This window comes from Crocuta crocuta, unplaced genomic scaffold, assembly GCF_008692635.1.
Source record: "Crocuta crocuta isolate KB4526 unplaced genomic scaffold, BGI_CrCroc_1.0 scaffold112, whole genome shotgun sequence".
NCBI lineage: Eukaryota > Metazoa > Chordata > Mammalia > Carnivora > Hyaenidae > Crocuta > Crocuta crocuta.
In genome coordinates this window covers 4,156,571-4,171,556 of record NW_027528818.1, presented here as the reverse complement: position 1 = coordinate 4,171,556, position 14,986 = coordinate 4,156,571, and the positions used below count along the sequence as shown (strand labels likewise).

At 37.9% G+C, this 14,986-nt stretch overlaps 1 long non-coding RNA gene across 1 annotated transcript in view; it reads left to right on the top strand.

The window, feature by feature from the left end:
- The window catches only part of LOC144224849 (uncharacterized), a 67,304-nt gene extending 57,653 nt beyond the window's left edge, over positions 1 to 9,651 (top strand). Inside the window, exon 3 of the long non-coding RNA XR_013333159.1 lies at positions 9,316 to 9,651. This is a non-coding gene — a long non-coding RNA (uncharacterized LOC144224849). The remainder of the gene's footprint in view (positions 1 to 9,315) is intronic.
- Positions 9,652 to 14,986: the final 5,335 nt, after the last annotated feature.

Sequence of the window (14,986 nt, the reverse complement as noted above, 5' to 3'; positions counted from 1 at the left end):
TGGGAAGGAAAAAAGACACCTGAATATGTTATTAGACTTGTAGTTAAATGTGGTGGATTAATTGCACACACTTTACCTTTTTTCCTCTACCAAATCCCAACTGAAATGATATTAAAAGAATGAAAAAATGCATAATCCAGAGGGCAAGGTGAACGTAAGAAGAGATTTTTTTTTTTTTTTGAAGTCACCAAAATTTTGGCAGATGGAAGAGCAGAGTGAAAAAAACTAAGAGTCAACTGCTTGCAGATGGGGGAACCCAAGAAGCAGGTCACAAAACTCCAGAAGGCACCAAATGCCTCTGAAGGAAAAGGTAAGAGTGGAGATAAAGTTAAATGGAAGGTTTGTCTAAGGAATATTTCATTCCTTGTAATATTGCCCACAAAGACTGCAGTTCCTCTCTCAGCTATTCTAGAGCACAGGAGGTCTGCTCCCTAGAAAAATCAAACCTAATACAGTTGGGTCTGGGGACATCAGAAATAGCAGAATGAAAGATGAAATGATAAATTGATGAAAGAGGGCTTAAAATAATATGTAAATTTTACATATTGATGAGCCCCTTCATCTTATTTCTCTCTCTCTGCAAAATGTGGACAGTGGTCACTTAGATCCAACAGGCAATGTATTGGCAGATTCCTTTCTAGAGTACTTGATTGGCACCAGAGGGGGAAAAAAGTCTACATTTTCTGACATTCTTGGGTCCTGACCGCCCTGCACTGAGGCCCCCAAATGAGTTGTTCTGTCACCAGAGTTACCACTGTCAATGGTTATTTATGGACCACTAGATACATGAAGAAGCATCTTATACACAAGTCACATATGACAACTAAAATAAAATGAACTCAGAAGAAAAAAAAGCAATGTTGAGGCAGAAGAAAAAATGATAATCAATATTCTTAGGGACTTGGAATGCATTTTATTACTGAAGCAATAACAAGGAAGCTATAAAATAATTCAGAGAATACCAAAGTCCTAAGAAGTAAAAATATTTTTTAGCAGAAATAAATAGTTTAATAAAAGTATGAAAGGTAAAGTGAGGACTCTTCCAAAAACTTTAGAACAAAAAGAGAAAGAGAAAGCAAATAAGAAAGAAAATATTTTTAAAAGCCAGTGGACCAGTCAAGGGCAAGACACTCAACTATTAGGTTTTTGAGAAAGAGACAAAAAGCAAAGAAGGAGAGAAAAAAATTTTTTTGGATCAAAAGAGTCCTCCAAGTGCTCAGAAATGAATGATAAAAAAAATCAACATCAACTCATAATAGGACATTGCAGAATCCTAAGGATACAAAGAAGGTCCTAAAAGCAGCTGAATGGAAATGGCAGGTCCCACTCAAAAGACAGTAGACAGTGAAGTAGTCTCCTTCAAAATCCTGAGGAAAAATTAATTGGAGCCTAGAAGTCCATTGTCAGCCAAGTTTTCTATCAAGTGGGAAGGCAGAGTAATATTTTCAGATATGCAGGATCGCTAAAAACGAGTCCTCTGTGCACTATTTCTCAGGATTCTACAAAAAAGAGGGATCAAACAGTAAGGGAGGGAGCCCACGGATCTGAGTTAAACAGGCGACAAAACAGGAGCAAGATAGAGGGACACCTGGGCGGCTCAGTTAGTTAAGGGTCTGACTTTGGCTCAGGTCGTGATCTCACCGTTCATGAGTTCGAACCTGTGTTGGGCTCCGTGCTGACAGCTCAGAGCCTGGAGCCTCCTTTGGATTCTGTGTCTCCCTCTCTCTCTGCCCCTCTCCCACTTGCACTCTGTTTCTCTCTCAAAAAACAAATAAACATTAAAAAAATTAAAAACGGGATCAAGATAAAGGCCTTGTCTGGATGACAGTGACGGCAAGTGTCAGGATGAGAGTTGTATAACAGATGAGAGAACAGTCAGTCCAGATTAGAAAAATCAGCCCAGAGGTCTGTAAGAGGTATGTTTTCAAAGTAAAAACACACTGATATATTACCTGGTGTTGTACATTTGACAGCTGAAAATTATGCTTGAAACAAGCACAAATTAGAGATGTAATCAGAACACTATTTCTGTCTTCCATTGTTCTTTTACAGTTTTTCAGTAATTGATTCCTCCCATCCCTCCTTTCTTCTGGATAAATTCTCCAAAAGTTTCACATAGCTGATGTTAGAAAATAAGACACTCCAGGGGCTCCTGGGTGNAAAAGACACTCCAGCGGCAGACACAGTCTAGTTGTTCACCAAGCCTGTTTCTTCCCCCTTTGCACAAATATAGGTTGCATTTCCCAGCCCCTCTTAGAGTTAGATGTGGCCATGTGACTGGGTTCTAACCAGTGGAACATAAGACAAAGTGATTGATGACATTTTGGGGCCTGGTTCACAAAAAATTCTGATAGAAGATGCTTCACGTTCTTTCGCCTTCTGTCAGGCTCGTGCAGAAGTGCACTTTGTGCCTTTGAAGCTACATAAGTAGGGTTGATGACAGTAGTGCCATAATATTGAAAGAGACTGGGTTACTGAAGCACTATGTGATGCTTGGAATATAGCCACCTGCCAATCAAAAGGAAACATTTCATGGGGCCAAAAAATAAACTTCTATTGTCATGTTGTAGGAAAACAATTAGCAAAACTGTCCTCTGGAGACATGAAAAGCAGACCATGTTTCTACTCAGCCTGTAGCTTTGGGGAAGGGGTTAGAAAAAGAATGATAGGCATTACCATGTGCTTTCAGCAGTTTTACTAGAAAGAGGGACTCAGGAAAGAATTGGTGATTTGAAAGCAGAAATTAAATCGTCTGTAAGAAAGACCAGAAATTTGACCCTTTGAATTTGAAACTTTCCATTTCACATATGCTCTCAGTACGTAAATTAGAATATCCGTGGTCTATAACTAAACCGTAACTGCAATCATGCGTTTGGTTTAACATAAAGTCTCCACCTGGCACTGAGGCAGACCAGCTGCTGTTAGGGGAAAGAGAGGCAGGTGATATTTTTCTGTGCTTCCCAACCACTTCTTGGCCACTTGCAAGCTGTTACTGATGCTGTGGGTTTTGGGGAGTGCGGTTCAGAGGGAGAAAGGGAAAAATGGAGAGAAAATTTCAGATTAGCTCTGATTCTATTGTTAAGATGTTTAGAACCAGTTTTCCTCTTCGGGCTGCTCTCGGGTTCACAACCCCCTGCTGTGCTCACCCAGCTATAGCACCTGCTGCAGAAGCATGGGGCTGCTTCTCTACCTGTCCATGCCACCACCATTTCCTATTTACTCTTCCTTTAAAAGCTTAGTCCCCCTTCCAGAGAGTTCTCTTGGGCAGGGGGAAAAAATGTTGCCAGGGGCGCCTGGGTGGCTTAGTCGGTTAGGTGTCCGACTTTCAACTTTCGCTTAGGTTATGATCTCGCGGTTCGTGGGTTCGAGCCCCGCGTCGGGCTCTGTGCTGACTGCCAGCTCGGAGCCTGGAGCCTATTTCAGAGTCTGTGACTCCCTCTCTCTCTGACCCTCCCCTGCTCACGCTGTCTCTCTCTCTCCTCTCTCTCTCTCTCCTAGAAATAAAAAAAAAAAAATGTTGCCAGGCCAGTTCTCTCCATGAGAACTTCATCTCCTCTCCCAGAACTTCATTGCTCAAATAAGTCACCACCTGCCCCTCCTGCCCACCATTACACCTCTCAGATCTTAGTCATCCATCTCTCACATTCCAGGGAAGACATTTTAAACTCTTCTTTGAGGTCCCTTTTTGCGAATGTACCACCCCACCTTTTCCCTCAGAGAAGGTGAAACAGCCTAGCAGTGTGCATGGGTGTGTGTGCATGCACCCACATGCACCCTTCTTTAGAAATCAGATCTTCATTTCCAGTCTCTTGACCCTTTTATATCCTCCTGTGGTTTTGGAACTAACTGGTTCTCTGGTATCTCTTCTTAAAATTGGCACTTTGGTTTGAATTTCTTGGGTAGGAGATTTCACATTTCACATAACGACTTAGCTGGAATTTTCAATTTAACAACCTGTTACACTATATTAGAAAGAGTTTTATACTTCTGTTGGAAGATTAGGGGAGAGAATTAGTTATAAGCACAGAGAAACCAATTGCATAATAGGAATGTTGAAAAGTAAGCAGTTTTTAGTTCCATATAAAACAAAAAGCTATATAAGAAGGGGAACTAACTGCCTTCTTTCCACTTCGCCTCCTACCCACACTATGGCAAGCTATTCCTCACTGTTCAAGGAATGCAGTAATGGGGATGGGTCATCTTAGTCCTAAATATTTTTTGCAAATCTGTTTCCTGTAATGTAAAGAAGCATGAAGATGATGGGTTTAAAAGGTAGCCTTTTCTACATTAGAGTGTTCATACTAAAATATTAAAAATAAGCTAAAATAATGCATTCCTTTGCATAATTTGGTATCCTTTTTTTTTAAAGGAAAGTTTAGGTGTGGTTAATGGGCTCTTTGTCCCATTTCTTTTATTTTTTTTTTGTTAAGTTTTTTGTTTAACTCCAATATAGATAACATACAATGTTATATTGTTTCAGATGTACAATATAGTGATTCAGCAATTCTAATCATTACTCAGTGCTCATCATGATAAATATGCCCTTTAATTTCCGGCACCTGTTTCACCCGTTTTCCTAACCAGGTCCTCTCTGGTAAACATCAATTTGTTCTCTGTAGTCAAGAATGCACCCCAGTGTGTACAGCAGTGCTATCAACAATAGCCAAATTATGGAAAGAGCCCAAATGTCTATTGACTGATGAATGGATAAGGAAGAGGTGGTATACACACACATACACACACACACGCACATACACACACACACAGAGGAATATTACTTGGTGATTATAAAGAACGAAATCTTGCCATTTGCAACAAGATGGATAGAACTAGAGTGTATTATGCTAAGTGAAATGAGTCAGAGAAAGATGAATATCATAGGATTTCACTCATGTGGAATTTAAGAAATACAACAGATGAACATAGAGGAAGGGAAAGAAAAATAAAATAAAAGGAGAGAGAGGCAAACCATAAGAGTCAAATACAGAGAACAAACTGAGGACTGCTGGGTGGGGAGATGGGCTAAATACGTGAAGGGCATTGAGGAGGGCACTTGTTGGGATGAGCCCTGGGTGTTATTTGGAAGTGATGAATCTCTGGGTTCTAGTCTGGAAACCAGTACTTCACTGTATGTTAACTAACTTGAATATAAATTTTTAAAAAAATAATCTTGGTTTGTCTTCTCTCTTTTTTCCCCTTTGTTTTGTTTCTTAAATTCCACATATGAGTGGAATCATATGGTATTTGTTTCTCTGACTGATATATGTCATTTAGCATTGTGCTCTATAGCTTCATCCATGTTGTTGGAAATGGCAAGATTTCATTCCTTTTTATGGCTGAATAATATTCCATTGTATGTATGTATATATAATATATATATATATTATATATACATACATACATACACACACCACCTCTTCTGTATCCATTCCTCTGTTGATGGGGACTTTCATAATTTGGCTTCTGTGATTTGGCTTTTGTGAATAATGCTGCAGTAAACATAGGGGTGCATGTATCCCTTTGAGTTACTGTTTTTTTATTTTTTGGGTAAATACCCAGTAGTGTGATTACTAAATTCTAGGGTGGTTCTATTTTTAACTTCTTGAGAAACCTCCATGTTTTCCACAGCAGCTGCACCAGTTTGCATTCCTACAATGGTGCACAAGTGTTCATTTTTCTCTAAATTCTCACCAACATCTGTTGTTCCTTGTGGTTTTGATTTTAGCCATTCTGCCAGGTGTGATGTGATATCTGATTGTAGTTGTGATTTGCATTTCCCTGATGATCAGTAATTATGAGCATCTTTTCACATGTCTGTTGGGTATCTGAATGTCTTCTTTAGAGGAATGTCTGTTCATGTTTTCTGCCCATTTTTGATTGGGTTTTTGTTTTTCGGGTGTTGAGTTATATGAGTTTTTTATATATTTTGGAGACTAACCCTTCATCAAATATGTCATTTGCAAATATTATCTCCATTTCAGTCGGTTGCCTTTTAGTTTTGTTGATTATTTTCTTCTCTGTGCAGAAGCTTTTAATTTTGATGGAGTCCTAATAGTTGACTTTTGCTATTATTTCCCTTGCGTTAGGAGACATATCTGGAAAAATGTTGGTGTGGCTTATGTCAAAGAAAATGATCCGTGTGCTCTCTTCTAGGATTGTTATGGTTTCAGATCTCATATTTAGGTCTTTACTCAGTTTTATTTTTGTGTATGGTGTAAGAAAGTGGTCCATTTTCATTCCTTTGCAAGTAGCTGTCCAGTTTTCCTAACACTATTTGTTGAAAAGACTGTCTTTTCTTCCCATTGGATATTCTTTCCATCTTTGTTAAAGATTAATTGACCATATAGTTGTAGGTCCATTTCTGGGTTTTCTGTTCTGTTCTATTGATCTGTGTCTATTTTTGTGCTAGTACCATACTATTTTGATCACTACTGCTTTGTAATATAACTTGAAGTCTGGAACTGTGATACCTCCAGTTTTGTTTTTATTTTTCAAGATTGCTTTGGCTATTTGGGGTCTTTAATGGTTCCATACAAATTTTGGGATTATTTGGTCTAGTTCTGTGAAAAATGTTGTTGACATTTTGATAGAGATTGCATTACATGTGTAGATTGCTTTGAGTAGTATCGACATTTTAACAACATTTGTTCTTTCAACCCATGATCATGAGATGTCTTTCCGTTTCTTTGCCTCATCTTGAATTTCTTTCATCATTGTTTTATAGTTTTCAGAGTACAGGTCTTTCACCTCTTTGGTTAGATTTATTCCTAGGTATTTTATTATTTTTGGTGCAATTGTAAATCAAATTGTTTTCTTAATTTCTCTTTCTGTGACTTCATTTTTTTTATTAAAAATTTTTTTTAAATGTTTTACTTATTTCTGAGAGAGGGAGAGAGACAGCATGAGCAGTGGATGGTCAGAGAAAGAGGGAGATACAGAATCTGAAACAGGCTCCAGGCTCTGAGCTGGATCTCAGCACAGAGCCCACATGGGGCCGGAACCCACGAATCATGAGATCATGACCTGAGCTGAAGTCAGACGCTTAACTGACTGAGCCACCCACGCACCCCTGTGACTTCATTATTAGGATATAGAAATGCAACAGATTTCTGTATGTTGATTTTGTATCCTGCAACCCTAATTAATTTATTTATCAGTTTTGGTTGTTTTTGGTAGAGTCTTGCAGGCCTTTGGCATATGATATCATGCATATTTGTGTGTGTGTGTGTGTATATATATATACATACATATATATATGTATATATATACACATCTTTAACAAAGATGGAAAGAATATCCAATGGGAAAAAAAGGCAGTCTTTTCAACAAATAGTGTTAGGAAAACTGGACAGCTATATAATATATATATACATACATATATATCTGTATATATACATATATATACACAGATATATGTATGTATATATATGTATATATACAGATATATATGTGTGTATATATATATATATATACAGTAAAAGTAACCTGCAAATAGTAAAAATTTTATTTCTTCCTTACCAATTTGGATACCTTTAATCTTTTTGTTGTCTGATTGCTATTGCTAGGACTATGTTGAATAAAAGTGGTGAGAGTGGACATTCTTATCTTGTTCCTGACTTTAGGAGAAAGGGTCTCAGTTTTTCCCCATTGAATAAGATGATTGTTGTGGGGTTTTAACGTATGGATTATGTTGAGGTATATTCTCTCTACACCTACTTTGTTAAGGTTTTTAATCATGAATAGATGTTGTCCTTTGCCAAATGCTTTTACTGTATCTACTGAGATAGTCATATGGCTTTTATCTTTTCTCTTATTGACGTAATATATCATGTTGATTGACTTTTTAATATGATCACCCTTGCTTCTTGGGAATAAATCCCACTTGAATGTAGGGAATGATTTTTTTAAATGTATTGCTGGATTCGGTTTGCTAGAATTTTTGCATCTGTGTTCATCAGGGATATTGGCTTGTAGTTCTCTTTTTTGTAGTGTCTTTATCTGGTCTTGGTAGGGTGATACTGACCTCATTGAATGGATTTGTAAGTTTTCCTCCCTATTGTATTTTTTGAAATAGTTTGAGAAGAATAGATATTACTCTTCTTTAAGTGTTTGGTAGAATTTGCCTGTGAAGCCACCTGATCCTGAACTTTTGTTTGTTGGGAGTTTTTTGATTACTGATTCAATTTTATTGCTGGTAGTTGGTCTGTTTAAATTTTCTTTTTATTCTTGCTTCAGTTTGGTAAGTTATATGTTTCTAGGAATTTATCCATTTTTCCTAGGTTGTCCAATTTATTGGCATATAGCGTAAATGATATTGTCTTACAACTATTTATATTTCTGCAATGTCAGTTGTTTCTCCTCTTTTATTTGTGATTTTGTTTGAGTCCTGTCTATCTCTCTCTCTTTAATGAGTCTGGCTAGAGGTTTATCAGTTTTGTTGGTCTTTGCAAAGAATCAGCTGCTATTTCATTGATCTGTTTTATTGATTTTTAGTTACTATATTATTCTTTGCTCTAATCTTTATTATTTCCTTCCTTATACTGGCTTTCAGCTTTGTTATTTTTGTAGGTTCTTTAGGTCTAAGGTTAGTTTTTGTTTGTATGTTTGTTTTGAGATTTCTTTTTTGTTTTTTTAGGTAAGACTGTATTGCTATAAATTTCCCTATTAGAACTCCTTTTGCTGCATCCCAAAGATTTTAGATTGTTGTGTTTTCATTTTCATTTGTTTCCATGTAGTTTTTTATTTCTTCTTTGATTTCTTGGTTGGCCCATTCAAAGTTTAGAAGCATGTTATGCAACTTCCATGCATTTGTGCTCTTTTCGGGTTTTTTCTTGTAGTTGATTTCTAGTTTCATTGAGGTGTTGTCAGAAAAGATGAGTGATATGACTTCAATCATTTTATTTATTTTTATTTTTAAACAGATTTTATTTATTTCTGAGAGAGAAAGACACACACACAGCGTGAGCAGGGGAGGGTCAGAGAGAGAGGGAGATACAGAAAGCAGGATCCAGGCTCTGAGCTAGCTGTCAGCACAGAGCCTAACGTGGGGCTCGAACCTATGAACCATGAGATCATGACCTGAGCCGAAGTTGGGTGCTTAACCGACTGAGGGACCCAAATGCCCCAATCATTTTAAATTCCATCTAGTTGAGTGTATCTGTCAAAGCCACAGTTTCCTTGATGATTTTCTGGTTGGATGATATTTCCGTTGATGTAAGTGGGATGTTAGGGTCCCTTACTATTACTGTATCATTATCAATTATCTGTTATGTTTGTTATTAATTTTTTATGTCTTTATTTTATTTTGAGAGACAGAGAGTGAGCGAGAGAGGGGCAGAGAGAGAGGCACAGAATCTGAAGAAGGCTCTAGGCTCTGAGCTGTCAACACAGAGCCCGACACAGGGCTCAAACCCACGGACTGTGAGATCATGAACTGAGCTGAAGTTGGACACTCAAGCAACTGAGCCACCTACGCATCCCTGTTATGTTTGTTATTAACTATTTTGTGTATTTGGGTACTTTCATGTTGGGTGCATAAAGATTTGCAATTGTTATATCTTCTTATTGGATTATCCTCTTTGTTATTATATAGTGTCCTCCTTTGTCTCTTGTTACAGTCTTTGTTTTAAAGTCTATTTTGTCTGATATAAGTATTATTACCCCTACTTTCTTTTGGTTTCTATTTGCATGATAGATGTTTCCCCATCCCCTCAGTTTCAATCTGCATGTGTCTTTAGGTCTGAAATGAGTCTCTTGTAGGCAGCATATAGATGGATCTTGTGTTTTAGTCCACTCCAGCACCCTATTTCTTTTGATTAGAACTTTAGTCCATGTGCATTTGAAGTAATTATTGATAGGTATGTATTTATTGCCATTTTGTTACTTGTTTTGTGTTTTTTTGTAGTTTTTCTCTGATCCTTTCCTTGCTCTCTGTCATGGTTTTTTGGCTTTCTTTAGTGATATACTTGGATTGCTTTCTCTTTATGTTCTACATATTTGTTACTGGTTTGTGACTTGTGGTTATCATTAGGTTTGTATACAACATCTTCTGCATATAGCAGTCTATATTAAGTTGATGGTCACTTAAGTTTGATCTTTACTCCTCTCCCTCCCATGTTTTAGGTATATGGCATTATATTTTACATCCTTTTACTTTGTGAATCTATTGGCTGATTCTTACAGATATACTTATTTTTACTGCTTTTATGCTTCCAACTTTTTATAATTTCACTTATAGTCTTTCCTTTCCACTCAAAGAGTCCCTTTTAATATTTCTTGTGTGACTGGTTTAGTGTTCCTGAACTCTTTTAGTTTTTGTTTGTCTGAGAAACTCTTTATCTCTCCTTCTATCCTGAATGATAGCCTTGCTGGATAGAATATTCCAGGCCGTGTATTTTTTCCTTTCAGCACTTTGAATATATCATAGAATTCCCTTCTGGCATGCAAACTTTCCACTGAAAAATCCTCTGATGGCCTTATGGCATTTCCTATGTATGTAACTCTTCTTTTTTTCTTGCTGCTTTAAAATTTTTTAATTTATCACTAGTTTTTGCCTTTTTATTTATTATTGGTCTTGTTGTGGACCTCCTTGAGTTGATTTTGTAGGGAGATCTCTGTTCTTTTTGGATCTAACTATTTGTTTCCTTCCACAGATTAGAGAAGTTTTCAGCTATTATTTCTTCAAATAAATTTTCTCTCTTCTTATGGGATCCCTAGAATCTGAATGTTATTACACTTGATGGAGTCATGGAATTCCTTAAATCTATTCTTTTTTCCCTTAAGTCTTTTTTCTATTTGCTTAGCTTGATTACTTTCCATTACTCTGTCTTCCAGGTCATTAATTCATTCCTCTACTTTCTCTTAGCATATTTATTCCATCAAGTGTATTTTTAATTTCATTTACTGTGTTCTTCGTCTCTGATTGGTTCTTTATCTCTTTGTTAAGAGTCTCACTGATGTCCTCCACTCTTAAGTCCAGTGAGTATCTTTATGATCATTTCTTTAAATTCTCCATCAGGCATATTAATTATATCTGTTTGCTTAGGTCTCTTGCTGTGGTTTTGCCTTGTTCTTTCATTTGGGACATATTCCTCTGTCTCCTCATTTTGTCTGTCTCTCTGTGTCTGTTTCTCTGTGTTAGTCAGCTATGTCTCTTTCTCTTGAAAGTAATGGCCTTATGAAACATAGTTCTTATAGTGCCCTGCAGTGAAGTTTCTGTTCCCCAGAACCTGGTGTTTTAGGGAGTATCTCCTATGTGTGCTTCACGTTCTCTGTTGTTGTGTCATGGCCACTTTTCCTTCAGTCTAGTTGTCTGCAGAGGCTCTCTGCCTGTTGTGGGCACTGTTTGGGCTGTGGCCAACTAGGGTGCATTTTAACAAGATGTCTGCTTGCAAAATGAGACCTGCCACTGCAGCCACTGAGGTCCCCAAAATTTGTGGGTTAGGGTGTGAGGTGTTGGTTGGTTTTGCACCCATTTTCTAGAAGATGGGGCCCACAGTACCAGGACTGAGGGAAGCATGAAAGGCAGATCTGCTGAAGTGTGGAGGAGTGGGGCTTGGTATAAACAAGTTGGGTAGTGAATGTAGGTGCTGTCCTGGGTCCTGCAGGTGGCCATGTATTTATACAGGGGTCGGGGAAGGGAAATGGCATATACTTCTCCAGTCATGCTCTGAGATGATTAAATACCTCCTCTTCTTAGTCTTCTCCCTGTGTTTTTCAGACTGCTGCTTTTATGCTATATCTCTTCTGGCTGTTTGTTGTGCTTTCTCGTTAAGGGTAAGAACTTAGCTTCTCGGGCCTCTGGATTCTCCCAGAGGTGAGCCCACCAATTTTTAAAATGCCAGGCTTTAGGTCGTGCTGTTACAAGAACTCATGAAATTCAGCCCCTCTCACGTAACATTCAGAGCCAAATGTTATGGCAATTTTTCTTTCCTGTGCAGCCTCCGCAGTGTGATAGTCTGTTTTTTACCCTTCTCCATGACCTTGGTTTCCTCCCTACTGAGGACACGGTCTGTTTTGCTCAAAAACCATGTCTTTGCTCTTCCTTACCCTTCAGTGTGACCTCTTCTCTACCTTAGTCATGGGGTTTGTTCTGACAGTCTTTGAGTCATTTTCTGGGTTATGTATAGTGACCTGAGTGTTAGCTGGTTGTATCCACAGGACAGGTGAGCTCTGGGTCCTCCTACTCCACTGTCTCCCATCCTCCCCATGGAGGCCATTTCTAATATTAGAAATTGCCAGTTAAGTTCTTCTTGTAGCCCATTTTCCCTGGCATCTAATCATTTCCCCAGCGTAGCCAATCCTAAGCTGCCTCCATGGCTGACACCCTAGAAGGCTGCAGTTAGGAGTGGTGTGTCCAGATTATCACTTTAATCCTGAAATACATTATAAACCAAATGTAGGAAGAAAGTGAGCATGTTCACAAATAAGAAAGGCTACATCTTTAAAGGTTCTCCACTTGTTTCATCTGTAGAAAATCCTTATTTTGCAGGTTAGGGTTTTCTGTCAGTTGAGTAATGGATCATTGTCACTGCTTTTCTCAGCTCACATAGGCAGAGCCATTTGCCCCATTTTCTATGACTAACTGTTAATAGCACATCTCATGCTGTATTGTCAATTGTGTGCTAAATGGCATCTTTCTAACTGTAAGAGAACTCCTGTTAAGAATCCTCTTCATTTTCGTCTCCCATGTCTAAGGACAATGCCTGAAATGAAGGACTCAGTATATGTTGAATGAGTGAATAATGATTGAATGAATAATGAAAGACAACTAGATCAACTCACATATAATTTACTTTGTCTGTCAACATTTTGAATCTTATTATAATTGTTTATATGTATTTGTTTCTTCCTTTCTACTGTGAGTACTAGAGGTTATGAATGCTGTTTTACTTACTCGAGTAGCTTTAGCATTTAGAACTGTGCCTAGTGCCTAAAATGCAGCAGTTGCCCATTAATGTTTGTAAAATGAAGAAATGAATTCATTAATTTATGAGATATGTAAGAATTAGCACCTAGTGTCTGTATCTCATGCTTTTGTTATACCAATTCTTGTCCTTTTTAGGACATCTATAGTTGAAATAAAAAAAAAATAGGTTTGGGAGCAGATCTCTTCTGTTACTGCCTTCATCGCCTTCAGAAATACTAATTTTGTTTCTTAAGAGAATAGCATTTGCTTTTTCTTATCTTGTCCTTTCTTGTCTTTTCTCTCTTTTGTAGGTAACCCAGATTTTGAACAAAGACTGTGTTTATAAGAGTAGTTAGAATAAGCCATCTATAGAAATGATACTTTGGTTTATAAGCCTCAGCTCTTTTGTCCAGTGAATGCTGTTGGTATTGAATGACTTAATGAAAATGTCTGGGACTTGCAGATAAAAGAGCTAGGTTATTACATGAGCTTCCTTCCGGAGTAATATTTATTGTAGGATGTTTGTAGCACTAAGTAAAAATAGATAAACTATTACCATTGTCAAAGCCCTAATCTTATACGCACACAGGTGCCTTGCTCTTGTTTTAACCCTGGCTCAGCCCTGCTTAACCGCAGAAGTACGCCAAATCTTCCTTTTGGGGCAAAAAGAACAAATTGCTTTTTCCTTGTTCGTAAGACAGATGGAACGTCCGAAGATCCTCTCTGTATTGTACGGGCCTGTGGTCTGCTTTTCTGTACAAAAGCAAAACCACTGGACGGATACATTTTAAAAATCGGATGGTTACAGGTGGTTGAAAATTTAGTTTGTCCTCAGCATAAAAAACAAAGACAAAACCAAAACATTGTAGTCTGTAAAGCCAGAGTAAAGGAAGAATTTGAACACATCAAAACTGACTAAATCTGTCACGCTCAATTGTGCAACAGAGCAAAATGGGATGAGTGTATTAGTGGCAGTTGAGAAAAATAGCTTTTCAAATTCAGGTTTTTTTTTTTTTTATGAGAGTAATTTAGGAAGTGTAGTATAAGAGTCATTAAGTACAAAATACCATAAATGTCAATGTGAGTTGTATTCTGCTTTTGTTTGGCTCACCGAGTGACATAGCATACCTTAAATCTGATGAAGAAGCTCTTTTGAAGGTTATAAAGGGAGAGGCATTAAAGCAAACTCTCCAAGCAGCACCATATTCTTTAGGGTTAGGGGTCCCTAAAACAACACTTGCCCATCTTATTGAGGAGACAGGAGAGAGAAGAGGAAGCCTTTGTTTCCAACCCATGAATGGAGCAATATTAAGAAGAACCTTCTTATGAGCCAGCCACCCACCTCCCATTGGAAAAACAAGAGGGACATGGGCAGGGACGCCTGCCTGGCTCAATCAGAAGACCATGCAGCTCTTGACCCGAGGGTGGGGAGTTCAAGCTTTATGTTGGGCATAGAGATTACTTAAAAAAAAAAAAAAAGAAGAAGAAGAGGGACGTGGGCAGGAACAGTGAGCTTGTGGACTACAGTTTCAAGGAGGGAGGTAGGCGGAGGAACGAAACGCGAATCACCAGGCTGTGACAGAAGGAAATGTGAGTTTAAACACAGCTGTTTGCTCAGAGACTCCTGCAAGATTGTATCAGTTATTGTGTTGGGATGTGATGAAAAGAGAAGTGTTCACCTCTGCCAGCCCTAAGAATTATGGAGTGTGAGGCCTGAGATCCCTTGTAAATATTGGTTTGAAAGTCTCACCAACTCTGAAGAGTTTAAAAACCAGAGAAATGCACTGTAAATCTAAGTTCTCAAGCAAAAAGTATATTTTCATGGGTCCATATTTATTGACTACTTGCAGAGAGCATTTTGCCCATTTTAACCTCTGTCCAAATGCTTTCTGTTTTTGACTTGCATAACTTCATTTTAATTTCGTCACATGCCTTGCCTTAGAATGAAGCCGTAACCCTTCATACTTGTACAGCACCATCTGCCTCTTTCTTTACCAATACTTCTCCACATCTGCACTCAAAGATATGGCTGTACCATACAATCTAATATTATAAATCTTTTATATAAGTTTTTTTGCA